The sequence below is a fragment of the Electrophorus electricus genome, chromosome 1 (genome assembly GCF_041902795.1).
Source record: "Electrophorus electricus isolate QZ-2024a chromosome 1, ASM4190279v1, whole genome shotgun sequence".
NCBI lineage: Eukaryota > Metazoa > Chordata > Actinopteri > Gymnotiformes > Gymnotidae > Electrophorus > Electrophorus electricus.
Window position 1 is genome coordinate 10,023,256 of NC_137497.1, and position 15,191 is coordinate 10,038,446.

Sequence of the window (15,191 nt, forward strand, 5' to 3'; positions counted from 1 at the left end):
AGACACAACCAGTTGTCATCACCAGAAAGCAGTTTAGATGCTTGAGTTCAAGAAAGAATGAAACACTTTCTATCAACATGTGCTGTGTGAGACAGAGAGAGATCCATCAGGGTGTAGTGCTGCTGTCACATGTGTGTGTGAGAGAGAGATGGGGACAGACAGAGAGAGAGAAAAAGAGAGAGAGAGAGACATGGGGGTACAGAAAGAGAGAGATGGAGAGAGAGACATTGGAGGGGTACAAAGAATAAGCACCTAGGATTTAGCTTCAGTTCAAGTTCTGAATAACAGTTTGTAATTTGCCCACAGCAGTTTTCATTACCAGAAACCAGTTCAGCAGGTCTGGTTGTTATCTTTTGACTCTGAACCATGGGCTGAACACCTCAGGGGAGCTGTTAGCATTTTAGCTCTGGGGCCAGAGTGAAGTGAACCTCTCCACCCATTCTGGGGTAACACCCACAATATCGTTATGTTTCCCTGACAAGGAGGAGTTAGACTGGAATGGGAGTGAAGTACTGAGTGTTTAATGGACACCGTTCTGAGATAAAGGAAAGACCGAGTGGCCAACATAGAAGACGAGTGTGAGAGAGTGTGAGGGCATCTTTTTAATCAGGCATTGGTAAATAGTAAGTAAGTATACAAGTACAATATTTATTGTATATAGCACTTTTATAGACTGGAGTGTGTATATTTTATATTAAAGTTAGTGTGTGTGTGTGTGTGTGTGTGTGTGTGTGTGTGTGTGTGTGTGTTATGACACAGTAAAGGTTGTAAGTTGTTGTTTCTAGCTGTAATTTAGAATTTAGAACCTACAAGCTACTTTATCTAAAGTCACTTTCACTGATGCCAACAAGCTCTCATTGTTGACGAGAGAGGAATACTGTCTCCATCTAGTGGCCATAATGTGTATTAAGTTCAACTCTTTTTATTCTGCATTTCCTCACACTTAAAACACAAGCCTCAAACGCTTAGTGCACAACTCCCAATAGTCTGTATGTCCTGAGTGCAAGATGACCATGTGGCAGTGGTAGCTCAGTGGATAAGATACTTGACTTATAATTGGAAGGTTGCTGGGTAAAGCCCCACCAGTTGTCACTGTTGGGCCCCTGAGCAAGGCCCTTAACCCTCAACTGCTCAAGCTGTAATCAGTCATAACTGTAAGTTGCTTTGGATAAAAATGTCAGCTAAATGTAGTGGCCATAGCGCGTATTGCAGCGGCACCATAGTTCCTCATGGTTAATCCATAGCTTCAATGTTTCCTGAGATTGAGCCACATCCGGCCAAATAGTTTTATTATTTTGAAAATAAACTCATTTTTAAAACTGAAACTTCAAGTCTTGATTTTGAACTTTAAAAATACAACACTGTATTCCAACTAAAAAGTTTAGGAAACGTGTTGTTTCAGTTTAAATGATTAACAGACACTTTACAGTGTGAGGTTTCTCACTTCATGGAGCTCTGTGAGGGCAGCGTAATATCTGCTTACGATGCGTCCAACAGGACAACTCAGCGCGCAGGTAAGAAATGTTAGCTATTTTTGAACAGATACTCAGTGAAATTATCCTAAATATTATAATGACAGGTTGTTTTTGTAACATAGGTGCATACGTAAAGGGAAATGTGTCTTTAGGTGTGGCGTTTGCCAAAGATTGAACTGAAGCGTAGGGCAGGCATTAGCTAGCAGGCTAGTTAGCTTTCTGCTATTAGCTAGTTAGCGTTCATGTGTCCTACAGTCCTTCAGTGTCCAGCTCACGTTTGTGCTTTCAGCGCTGTTTGTTAACATCTGTGTTACACACTGGTGACTACAGCTAATTCAACAGTGGCTCCAGCTGCACAGTGTCCCATGTTCATAAATACTAGTTAGTTTACACAGCAGGACATTTTCAGGTGTGTTTATTGTGTGTTGTGATCCGCAGCTAGCTGGCTAAGTTATGTATGAAAGACTGATGATGTGAAGGACGCAGTTCTGCTCAGCGCAGTTCAGGTTGAAGAAGAACAACGTTCAGTACTGGAGAAGTTAAGAGGGTTCTGCCTGAATTTCCAGTTAGTCTGTGTTGTGTGAAGAGCAGTGTGTTGTTGTTAGTCTGTGTTGTGTGAAGAGCTGTGTGTTGTTGTGTTACTCTGTGTTGTGTGAAGAGCTGTGTGCAGCTGACTTGTTGTGATGTCTTAGGGTTAATATGATGAAAGTGAACCTTGATGGCAAAGTTATAGGTTATTTCATTATGTAACGTAATATAATATTGAATATAGTCTGATAATGTGCTCTCAGTGTACTAACTAGAGTGAGTTATAGGTTAGTTCATTATGTAATGTAATAGTGAATATAGTCTGATAATGTGCTGTCAGTGTACTAACTAGAGTAAGTGAGTTATAGGTTAGTTCATTATGTAATGGAATTTACAAACTGTCAAAAAATTATTTATTGCTTGATTTGATTTGCCCCCTCCACATATTTAATATCTATTTATTATTATTAATATTATTTATATATATATATATATATATATATATATATATATATATAATTAATTTTATATATATATATATATATATATATATATATATATATATATATATGATTTATGATGTGGCAATATTATATGAAAATACATTAAAACACAATGAGGGATCCTCAGAATAGTTTTATTGACTTAAAAATATATATTTAATTGGGAAATATTCAGGTTATTAAAGTTAATAAAAGTTACGAGTCTTAAACGATTACGTTCCACCCAGTCTTTGATGACTGCTCTGCTCAGCTGCCGGTCATGTACTGATATTCAAACATGCCTATGGGTCTTGGTTGTGTGTGTGTCTCTCTCTCTCTCTCACTCACCCACTCACTCACCCATCCTACTCCCTCCCATTGGCTGATTCTCTAAGAAGTCACACCTCCTCAAAAGTCGTCACCCTATCATGCAGAAAATGCATTCTGACAAAAATTGATATATATCATATATAGTATTATTGTGATTAAAGAAAATTTACTTACGTAAATTTACTTACTTAATATACTTATGTGGAGATGGTGGCCTACAGGTTAGTGTGGTTGAACAGCGTGAATAGGCATAGAGATATTTAGATGTATCTTATAAGCCACAGTGACCTCTGTATACGTTTCTATAGACATTGCCGGTTGTACGAGGTGAAATATTTGTGAGCTCCGCCGGAGGGCTCGATGAATAGTGGATGATGGTAGAGGGATTCACCCCCTCTGCCTCTGTGTGACAAATTAACGCACTGCATAACCTTTTAGACATAAAGCGGAGTTTTAACATATGGTAGACGCACTCTAGAAAAGATTATCTTGTAATAACTCATTCGATATATGAACTGTTTCATCAGCTTGTGTCCTTATATCTGCAAATAAAAGGTAACAAAAAATGTAAACAGAACAAATGTATAAAAGTTCACAAATAAGAAATGAACTTGGTCGGCAATTCTCTCCTCAGAGTCAAGAAAGTGAATGTCGGAAACTATAGAAATACATAGAACAGAATTATTTAAAAAATGGATAACGGTTGATCCGTGTCCATGTTCGTTCGCACGACTTGGCAAAGCTTTCAGATGTATCGCTTACAATTACAGCTGTGACCTAAAGGAGTGAAGTACTGAATATACGGCTTTAAGAAAAAGTTGGTGGGGAAAGAGATGGTTTTTGGATAAAAGTTGTAAATTACGTCCCTCCCCCAAACACCTCTTTCAGTTGTGGAACGCACTGAAAGTGGTAAGAGCACAACGTGTGATAACGGACAAAAACCTTGTGTGATAAAACTTATAGAGTAACCACATTGGTTAGAGATCAGAGAAAAAAAAAAAAAAAAGAAAACTTTGTGATGTTTTCTGAAAAGTTTGCTTATTGCCCTGTTTGAGTACATATGGCAGATAAGATGTGGAGAGGTGTGTGTGTGTGTGTGTGTGTGTGTGTGTGTGTGTGTGTGTGTGTGTGTGTGTGTGTGTGAGAGAGAGAGAGAGAGAGAGAGAGAGAGAGAGAGAGAATCAATCAATCAATCAATCAATCAATGACCTCTCACTGCAGAGTGTGTGTCAGAGAGGACACTGAACAGACAGAGAAAGTGGAGAAAAGCTGGTGTATGAGACTGAAAACTTTAATTTTCTTTAATCACATTGAAATAATTATTTAATAATGAAATAATGATTCCTACTCAAACATCGGGGGTACAACTAAACTTGAATGAGCGGGTATGAGGGTCTGGTTTTGTGGGAGGAGTTGCACGCTGCACAGGATTGGTCAGACCGGTTGGTTGGGTAGGGAAAAAAAGGTGGCAAAATTTGATCTTTCTGGCCTAGTCCTGACTCTTGGAGGAGTTTGATTTTAGGCAGAAGGACACCTTATATCAATTTTGTCAGAAAGTTTTTACTGCATGGTAGTGGGAGGACTTGTGAGGAGGTGTGACTTCTTAGAGAATCAGCCAATGGGAGAGAGTGGGATGGGAGAGTGAGTGGGTGAGTGAGAGAGAGAGAGACACACAACTGAGACCCATATGCGTCTTTGAGTATCAGTACATGACTGGCAGCGGAGCAGAGTGAACATTAAAAACTGGGTGGTACGTACTCATTTAAGACTAATAATAATAACTTTTATTCACTTTAATCACTTGATTATTTCTCAATTAAATAATTTTTTTAAAAGTCAATAAAACTATTTTGAAGTGTCACAGAACGCTCGTCTCCTGCGAGTCATGGGGTTTGGCCCGCCACGTGACTTGGGAGGATGTTTGTGGCCACGCCTGCACACACCTGTACCTCGTCTTGTCTGTGTATTTAAACTCATGTCAAGCTGGCAGTGTGTTGGTCATTGTTAGTGTAGCGTGTTTGTAACTATGTATCGAGGCTTGACTGTTTGTTTAATTATCATGTTAAATGTTAAAAATCATTAGCGTTTAGTGTGCTCATGTTCATTGTTTGTTTTCACGCGAGTGCCACATTTGTCCTTTATGTTGTGTTGGAATAAATATTCGTCCATGTCGAGGAAGTCTGTGCATCCTGCTTCAAGCCCTTCGGCACTTAGGCTACCACGTTACAGAATGACCAATATACACAGGATGCAAGCTTCCGCGGCAAAAAAGGGATTTCCTAGCAGGAGGTCTGTAGGCACCCCCACCCTGCATTGGGGAGAGGACAGCGACTGCTGTCCGGGTCTTCTCCGAAAGCGGATGGGAACACCCCCAGAAATTTCTTGGGGGAGGCCTGAGGCTGTTTAGCCTGGGCCAAGGAGGACCGAAGGGCACTGCAACGACCAGGAGGAGGGCGGAGCTTGAGAGGATGTTTATGGCCACCGTTGTCAAGTTAATCAATCAAATCAGGCAATAAATCATTTTGACGGTTAGCAAATACTATCTCTCTCTTGAGATTACGCTGACCAAACATGCTGCAATGAACAGGTGATGTCTTTAGAATGTGCAAATTGTGGGGACATTCTCTTTCATGAATTATAATTTTTTATTTAAATACCTAAATTAGGTTATTACTTTTCTGTTATTATGCTTGCACTGTTAGATTTGTATATATCTATGGTAAACTGGACCTCAGTAACAGGCATGCTACAGCCCTAGCTACAAAATCCAGCTAATTTGCTGCTGTCAGATGAACTAATCTGGTCAATGATGGTCAAGATAGTTGAAAAGCTGGACACCCAGGCAATAGATGTACCTTATGCAGTTAAACCAGCTGATTAAACTGGTAGACCAGCAAAGGCTATGTTTTGGTTCAAGTTTGATGGTTTAGCTATAATTTCCAACTGGACAGTGGGTCCAGCAGCATAAACAACTTGACCAAGCTATTCAAGCAGTATAATCAGCAGGGTCATACTGGTCAAATCTGATTATACTGGTCGACCAGTTTGGTTATTGCTCATGCTGGTCAACTATCTTGTTCTTATCTTATCTGAAGTGTGATGTTTATAGCTACATGCATACAAAATGTGATTTCAAATAAATAACAATCTAATTGTAAGTATTTTGGATTTTAATCATCATTTTTAAGGCTGCCTACAGCCTAGCATAAATAAATATGCATGAATAGGTCGGTCTTTCGTTCTGTATCACGTATATCATAATAAAACCATGGTAACCAAAAAACTTACTTTTCACTTCCAAAAGACTTGGCACTGATCTCAGAAGTCCATCTCCTCCCCGTGTCCTCTGCAAACAGCCATTCTGTTGTTGTGGCAAACTTCCATTGTGTTGTGACTGGATTTGCAGCATTTCTGAAGTTGTGTAAGTTTTCTGAATTTGCACCGGGTTGTGTTGTCATTTTGATGAATGTGCTTTATGTATTTGCAGGGCGATGGGTCTTCCTGGCAACCGTAGTGGGTGTGGAGTGTGAATCAAGCTCCAACTTTGATGTAAATAATTGTTTTTTCTCTCTTGGGCTTTATGTATATTCTTTAGAAAGGCTCTTCTTTTGCTACGTTTTCAATTAAGCGCACATAATTAACCACAAATGCATTTCCGTAGCGATGACTCCTTGGAAATGTAATGGAAGTCCAATGGAAACGCATGCTTTATCCTATTTTATATAAAGAAGAATTGATTTGCAGATCGATGCCTGCTGTGTTTTCTAGTTTCATCTCATGGGCTCCATTGGTCAATGCAGGAACATGGTTGAATATTTTCATGAATGGTTGGCATATACGTGAATGCTTGATTTATACCTGGCATAAGCTACATGACAATTTTAAAGCTACATTTACCAAAGACTGTACTGTTTTCCCCAACTAATGCATATATGTAGTTCTATCTAACAAGTATTTCATAGATATAAAGAATAACAGCAAAACATAGTGGAACCTACACCTAGGAGATTGGCACGACAGAAGTGAAAGACCTCACATTATTCTTAAGTCCTATTCTTTCGGGATTTACAGAGGAGTCACAGGTGAACAGCCTCCAACAGAAAACATGACATCCATCCTGCTGGAAAGAACAAACACAAAGGTGCTTGACATGAGAAGAAGTGATTTGAAATTCTCACAAACTGCTTTTAAACTTGTTATATGTGCATCATGTTCAGATGGTAACACTACAAGTTTGCTGTATATAACCTTTTGTCTTTTTTCTTTTTCTTTTCTTTTATTCTCTTCCCTTAGATGTAGAGTTTTGCTGATGCTACATTACGGGCTGATTAAGGAGGTGTTGTCCTTCACAGTCAAACATTTCCTCATACTAAGCTTGGGTGCTGTGTATGCTTTGTGTTGAACAAAACTTAGCTGGCCACTGGAGGTGTGTACAGGGCAGGAGATTGAGCTGAGTTTGATCCCAGTGATGAGTCCCTGTCGGGCCTGCGGGGCTGCCTGTAACCCTGGCCCTCATCTATCACATTGCATGCTGCAGTCATTTATTATAGAGAGAAATGTGAACTAAGGTCGACAATGGCACTTACACAAAATTGCTACATCGAATAAACTTTAGACTGTGTGTGTGTGTGTGTGTATGACTTTGTGCATGGCACCTACTCCCCTGGATGGGTTTCATGTGGCCCGGTGCAGCACCTAATGATGGGAGATGTGCAATGAAAGTGAAAGTTTGGATTGATGTGACCCGTCGGAGAGAGTCAGTCAGCCAACCTCACACTCCAACGTCACATGAGAAACAGGAGGCCAAATTAACCCACTAGGCTTAGTGCACCTAATGGTACTGTTCACTTATGCATACTGTCAAGGCCACAACACAGAGCATGGTAAACCTGGACTTCAGGTGACACTGTTTGGATGTTGTGCTTACTAATCCTAGCTGCAACAGTTATTTAGGTCATTATATCAGGTGATATAATCAGGTGATTACTGTCGGCCAAACAGTACTAATCCAAATTCTACCAATGCCAAAAGAAGATAACCTTAAGTTGACTGAATGGTGAAGAGCAAATGAATCGAGTTTAGACAGACTAACAAACTGGGTATCTGACAAACATATAAAATAAGATGTTATTCTAAGTACAAAATTCTTCTCGTGAGAGGTTCTAGACTTGAAGTTACTTCTGTTTAAAATGACTCTGCTAAAATCTGTTTTTATCTACTGATCTCAGGGGTGGCATAAGAAGGAAAGGCTCAACAGATCTGTTCATGCAAATTTATAGCTTCTTTCTCTCAGGTTTTGACTGTCAGGCATTTAGCTCAAGTTACCTTACAAAACATAAATTAATTCGATATAGTGCATTATATAGAATATAGAACAGAAAGAGGGAAACAAAACAACTGGAACACAAGAGCAAATTTTTATCACACTAATTTCACCTGAGCACATTTATAAATACAAAGGAGTTCTTACAAACAATATAAAGCACACTACTAATTTTTCATATATTATCTGGCTTCTCCTACTACTAATTCAGAAGCACTTTGCTTACACAGCTGATGAAAGACCTCAAAAACATTTCATTACTCAAAGACAAAACATTAGAGAATATTCAAGGAAATCAGACAATGGTTCAAGGCAGATATGACTATGCAATATTTCAAACATGTATGTGCAAATGATTTATTTCAAAGCTTAAGGTTTTGATCACAGATTCAAAATCAGGAGTGAAAGAAATTAGAGAAAATGTTTGTTTGAGGATATGCTATTTAATTTGGGAAATTCATTGTATGGAAACATTCTGGAAATTAATGTATAGTCTATCCTGTCCTCATCTTGGTCAAGGCTGGTCAAGCTGCTTCAAGCCTGAGTGGAATCTTGATCCGCATCTGAGTATTTTTCTGCACTTGGACTGAAATAGTTTACTCAAAGTGCTGAACCCTTTGGATGGATTGGAAAAGTGCTGCTCATGGCCTGAGGGCTTGTAATCCGCAGCGTGAGGGTCTCCAAGCATCTCTCTCACCTTGGGTGAGGCGTCCTTGTGTAAGTAGTGATAGGGCTTTTTGCCACTGTTGTCACGTATGTTGCAGTTGGCACCATGATCACGCACCAGAACACTCAGGACTGATTCGTGGCTGTGAATAGCAGCGATGTGTAGTGGGGTGTAGCCGTCGTAGCTCTTGGTGTTAACGTCAACCCCTGGCCCACCTTGCTGTGAAAGAAGAAGGATCTTGCACACCATTTCACTGTTTCCTTGTTTAGTAGCCCAATGAAGTACTGTGAAGCCAGAAATGAAGTTTCTCTTCTCTGCCAGCTTGATGTCCTGGAGCAGAAGTTGGCAGATTTGATCCTGCTGTCCTGCAGCACACTTCACAAGCCACTCATGTTCTCTTGGCCCTAGAGGGAAGATGGCTGACTGCTTTGCATCCACACCTGGTTTGGTGTCTTTGTTGACCCTTTTCAGGGCTGGTGAAGCAGGTGCCACAGAGTGCCTCTGCTTGGTCCTGGCTGATCTGTACAAGTCATATCCATCAGTCACTTCACTCAGACATGCTGCCACAGTCCTTTCAGTTCGTTCATGGGCCGTCTTCAAATCTGCCGGAGCAAGTATTATTACTTCTGGATATATATAGAACACATATTGTATGTACTACATACAGCCTGATGAGCCTAAAACCTTGTAATAGATTAATAATGCACTAATACTTCAAGTGGTGTTGCATATTTTAAATGAGAGTTTTAGTCACTGCTGATCAGAGGATAAAAGCATTTTCAATAAGTCAGTTTTTGTCCCTTATTGTAAAGATTATTTAGTTTACTGTGTTTTTTTATACATGAGATTTAAATTAATCCTTTTAGAAAGGCAAGGCCAAAAAGCAGAAAAAATAATCAAATATCCATACCAACTGTAGGACGTTTTTTCCACTCTATCTTCAATTTTTTTAGATTCCACTTCTGCTTTACTCTTTTGGTTTTCTTTATTAGGTCTCTCCTGGATTCCACCTCTTTTGTGTCTATATATTCATTCTCGATGGTTCCAGCACACCAGCTCCAGAAATGCTTCATTGTTCGATCTGTCCTCTTCAGTGTCTTTCCACAGACTGATCTGTAAAGGTGTCCATGGGATTCCCCTCATGTGTGATATTATGACACGGGACATATGGGGTTCTAAAGTTCCAAGGGTGGAGATGAGTTGTTTTTCTTTTAATTTCCTAATTTAATTGCTGCCATAGCAACAACTGACAATGCAAACAGATATGTCATTAATGCAGCGACTCTAACAGGTTCCTCAACCTGGATTGATTAACCATGTATGGCTCACCACCGGAGACTGTGATACATATAACATTCCAAAGTGTACTTAATTCTGAGCAAAATCTAACTAGCCTCATTACTGCTGAACTATGAGGGCTTGTTTAAAGAGAAATCAGGGAAACTGTACTTGCACATACATATGAAACATTTTCACATAAATAGCCTACTACTTACATTTGTGCATAATAATTTAAACTTGCATATACATGCACTTGCACATTCAATCACTGATGCGTATACACAGAGTTGCACTATGCTTGTGTGTGTATGAGTGTGGCTGCTGTCACAGAACTTTTGCCTCCCGCGAGTCACACAGTTTGGCCCGCCACGTGACTTGGGAGTATATGTTTATGGCCATGCCTGCACACACCTGTACCTCATCTTGTTTGCGTATTTAAACCCTTGTTAGTGTGTACAGTATTGTTGATCATTGTTGGTGTAGCCTGTGGATGTCAAGATTAGTCTCGTTATTGTTAAACGTATTCATGTTCATGTTATATGTGAGTGCCGTTATGTTGTATGTAATAAATGTTCGTCCATGTCGATTGAGTCTGTGCATCCTGCTCCCTGCCCTCGGTACTCGGGCCACCTCGTTACAGCTGCGTGTGTGTAAAACAATTTTCAGGGTGCCGGAAGTCATTTCATTGTAACAGCAAGGCAGATATTTAACATGTGTACAGTGTGCATAATAGACAGAGGAAGACTGTTGAACTATTAATATTAGGACAGTTATGACGTTTGTGTAATACGTAGTGCTTTCTATCTATAAAGTAGTGCTTCTCTTAATGACAAATGTAACTGTTTTCCCATATATAATTGTGTGCTTTATATTGTTTGTAAGAACTTTTCTTCTCATTTAGAAATATGTGGACTAAGTGATCAGTTTGCCTTATTATTTAATATGCTCAGTCTCACTATTGTTGGCAGATTTCATCACATTATTACGAATGTGGATACGTTATAATTATAAGCAGTGTGAGATGTGAAGCTAAGTGAATTACATGTGCAGAATTTCTAACAATAGCCTGTTCATCATTGAATCTGATGCCCGCGGACATTATCAGCTCTTCACGATTTCAGTCTGTTATCGGACAGTTGTAAATAATAGAGATGGCATGATACCAGTTTTTCTGTACCAATCCAATGTCAACATCCTGTGTTTTAATGTCACCCAATATCAATACTGATCTGATATTTTTTCATTAAAAACCTGCAACAGTAAACATGTTGGTGAATGGTTTGTTTTGAACCAAATAATCTTTTTTTTTTCTTGCCTGAACTCTCTGGTCCCTCCCGAGGTAGTGCTGGGCAGGTCTCATCAATCTCCCCTCTGCCACTGGCCGTCTCATCTCTGCTGATGTTCCCTGAGAAGCAGGTTATTCCTGCTGAAAATGACATACAGACAAATTTCAAATTAGTCTAGTGTCCTCAAAGTAAGACCTATACTCCTAAATTTCATTGTAGAGAATTAGCTACAGTATAAAAAGCATTGCCATTAAAGGGTAGGATCACCACAGTGTAAAACATGTCTATACAAATCTGTGTTGAGATAAAGGGAAAAACACAAAGAAAAAAATAAGTCTTTCAAACTGGACGAATAAATGTCCGAAGAGTGAAATTCAGCACCAGTTGAAAGTTACAGTCACCAAAGATTAAACTTTTTTTTTTTTCAATCAATATACTTTAAACTAAATGGACCTCTACAAAATAACACACCTCCATATAATAAATTTTTCAGTTAGCTGGTGCATTTGGACCTCACCATGTGTCTCTTGTACAGGCTGGATTTGATCTACTGCACTTGCACATGAACAGTAAAAATATATGAAGATATATTTTTACTAATGAAAGGAACAAAATAATGGAGCTATACATCACTCCCATTAGTCCATGGGCTACCATTAAAGGCCTGACCATTGTGGTCAGATACATGCTCTCTGGACTATATGATGTTTTGGAAATGTCTTTTTTGTACTAATATATGGTAAATGTGCATTTCATTTCATTTTCAGTTCACTGCAGTTCATTTAAAGTCACTCAGCAATCAGTCCCATGACATAACGGGTCATTAAACATTGTCAGTTTTTTCCAATTTAAAAATGATCATTAGACAAAAAATCTATACATTTCATTTCAAATGATCTGAAGTAAGTAAACAATTAACAACGCCTGTAACAAAAGATTCAAATAATGTTAAAGGTGTTGAACCTTCCTGAATCTGTCCATAGCCATGAGGACATAGAGGTTCCCGGCATTGGTGGTAGGAAAAGGGCCAAGGACGGATGATGGTGACTGTCTCCATGGATGCACTAAAGCAGAGAGACTGAAACAGGGTCTTCACTGTGGTCACAACAGCACACATACAGCTCGACATCAGAGCGCCAATCCAGCCATTAAAATGTCTGCAGCAGCCACTTTCCTACATTGAAGTGCCCCACGCCACACGACTGCCTGATATCAGTACCCCACACCACACGACTGCCTGATATCAGTACCCCACGCCACACGACTGCCTGATATCAGTACCCCACGCCACACGACTGCCTGATATCAGTACCCCACGCCACACGACTGCCTGATATCAGTACCCCATGCCACACGACTGCCTGATATCAGTACCCCACACCACACAAATCCCTGATATCAGTACCCCACGCCACACGACTGCCTGATATCAGTAACCCACGCCACACGACTGCCTGATATCAGTACCCCACGCCACACGACTGCCTGATATCAGTACCCCACGCCACACGACTCCCTGATATCAGTACCCCACGCCACATGTCTCCGACACTAGTGCCCCACGCCACACGACTCCCTGATATCAGTACCCCACGCCACATGACTCCCTGATATCAGTACCCCACGCCACACGACTGCCTGATATCAGTACCCGACGCCACACGACTGCCTGATATCAGTACCCCACGCCACACGACTGCCTGATATCAGTACCCCACGCCACACGACTACCTGATATCAGTACCCCATGTCACACGACTACCTGATATCAGTACCCCACGCCACACAAATCCCTGATATCAGTACCCCACACCACACGACTGCCTGATATCAGTACCCCACACCACATGACTGCCTGATATCAGTACCCCACGCCACACGACTGCCTGATATCAGTACCCTATGCCACACAAATCCCTGATATCAGTACCCCACGCCACATGTCTCCGACACTAGTGCCCCACGCCACACGACTCCCTGATATCAGTACCCCACGCCACACTTCTCCCTGACACGAGTGCCCCAGGCCACACGACTCCTAGATACAAGTTGTCCACCTAACACTGTCATTCACTCTGACCCTGATCTAACACACCTAACTGTCCCCCACCAATCCCAGTCCATGTTATTTCTTTGGATTTGTGAATGTGATTTTCTTTACTAATGTCCTACACTTTTTCAATAAATTAAATTACCTCTCAAAGAAACCTCTTCATACATTTCCAAAATGTCAGATGACAAAATGTTTTGATGAGTGAAAACTGTTGATAAACAGTTAAAGCCAGTATTTGTGCTTGTATTAATATGCCAGATATTTTTTTCCAATCATCTTCTGAGTATGTGTCACTAAGAACAGCTGATATATAAAAAATGTAAAGACTTTTAGTAGCTTTTCAGTTCATTTAAATCATGATTTAAATAATTTTAATCATTAGTCCCAATCAAATCCAACCAATTGAGTAGCCAACACAACCTGCACTAAGATGAGCTACAGGTCTCTCCAGGTTTGTCCTCCATTAAACCTTTATTAAAACTGTTATCTGTAGTGTATTTTAAGTCTGACAGTGTATCCACTGTTTTTAGTGAAATGGGGAAGACTGTTGTCTTCCTTTATTGTGCCTGCATACACCTGTATACAGTCCTCTTTGTGAGACTGTTTTATGTGACAAAAAACCCCAAACAATCACCATCATCACCTCTGTGAGTGAGTGTGTGTGTGTTGGTGAGAGAGTGTGTGCTTCATGGGTTGAGCACCGTGGGGATGTCTCTCCACAGAGAGAGAACATGGCTATGCAGAGTGCAGAGTTGCATACACAAACATGCTCATATACACTCACGTACAGACACGCACATATACACGTTCACATGCACACACATGCATGTCCACACACAAATGTACCTGCTGAACAGAAAAACATTAAGCAGAGAGCTTCCAGAGGTCAGACTGTACCATGCTGTTCCCATCAACAAGTAGAGCACTGCAAAAGCACGAGCTAAACAAACAAACAAACAATACATCATTCAAACAGGTGATAATGATGATGATAAGGTCTGTTTAATATGGTGAGGAGAGAGCGCTTTTCAGAACCCAAACTCTGCCTCAGCTGAAGCCTGAACAGAACCTGAGAGAAGTTAGATTCTCTGTCTAACTGTCTGTCTGTCTCTCTCTCTCTCTCTCTCTCTCTCTCTCTCTCTCTCTCTCTCTCTCTCTCTCTCTCTCTCTCTCTCTCTCACACACACACACACACACACACACACACACACACACACACACACACTCACTGGACTGTGTGCTCTGTGGGTAGTCGCCATCCTCTGATGAGGATTTTCCTGAGGAGAAGTTTGCTGGCTCTGTGACAAGGTGGGGAGGAGATGATGCCTTTAGCTGTTCCAAAGCTGCCTGGAGGCTGGATCTCAGATGGAAAATCTGACGCTGGTGCTGAGAGTTGATACTGGGGGTACAAAATGCAAAAAATCCTAAAGATTCGCGCAATAAGTGGTTTAATGAGTGAGCTGAGATAAAGGAAGAGAAAAGGCCCTCTTACTTCTTCACTTTAACTTGCAGTGCCTGCATATTTCTTTGAAGTGTCTGCACACACAAAAACACAAATACACACACAGTCATTTCAGAGAATTATAGCTGATATTGGTGCTGTCACACCCTTATTTGCATTTTTTACATTTTTAGTTCAAGTGCCAATTCATTACAGTAATTTACAAGTACTGAAAGTAATTCTCTGGCTGGTATTGTCATCTAAGTGATACATTATTTTTTATTTCAGGATATCTTGCTTTACTCATTTGTTTTGTATTCTGTAT

At 40.3% G+C, this 15,191-nt stretch overlaps 1 long non-coding RNA gene across 1 annotated transcript; it reads left to right on the forward strand.

The window, feature by feature from the left end:
* The first annotated feature begins 269 nt into the window (after positions 1 to 269).
* LOC145657038 (uncharacterized) lies at positions 270 to 7,620 on the forward strand. Its single transcript, XR_014122854.1, has 4 exons — positions 270 to 627; positions 6,303 to 6,364; positions 6,887 to 6,956; positions 7,109 to 7,620. It is a non-coding gene; the product is annotated as an uncharacterized LOC145657038 (long non-coding RNA).
* Positions 7,621 to 15,191: the final 7,571 nt, after the last annotated feature.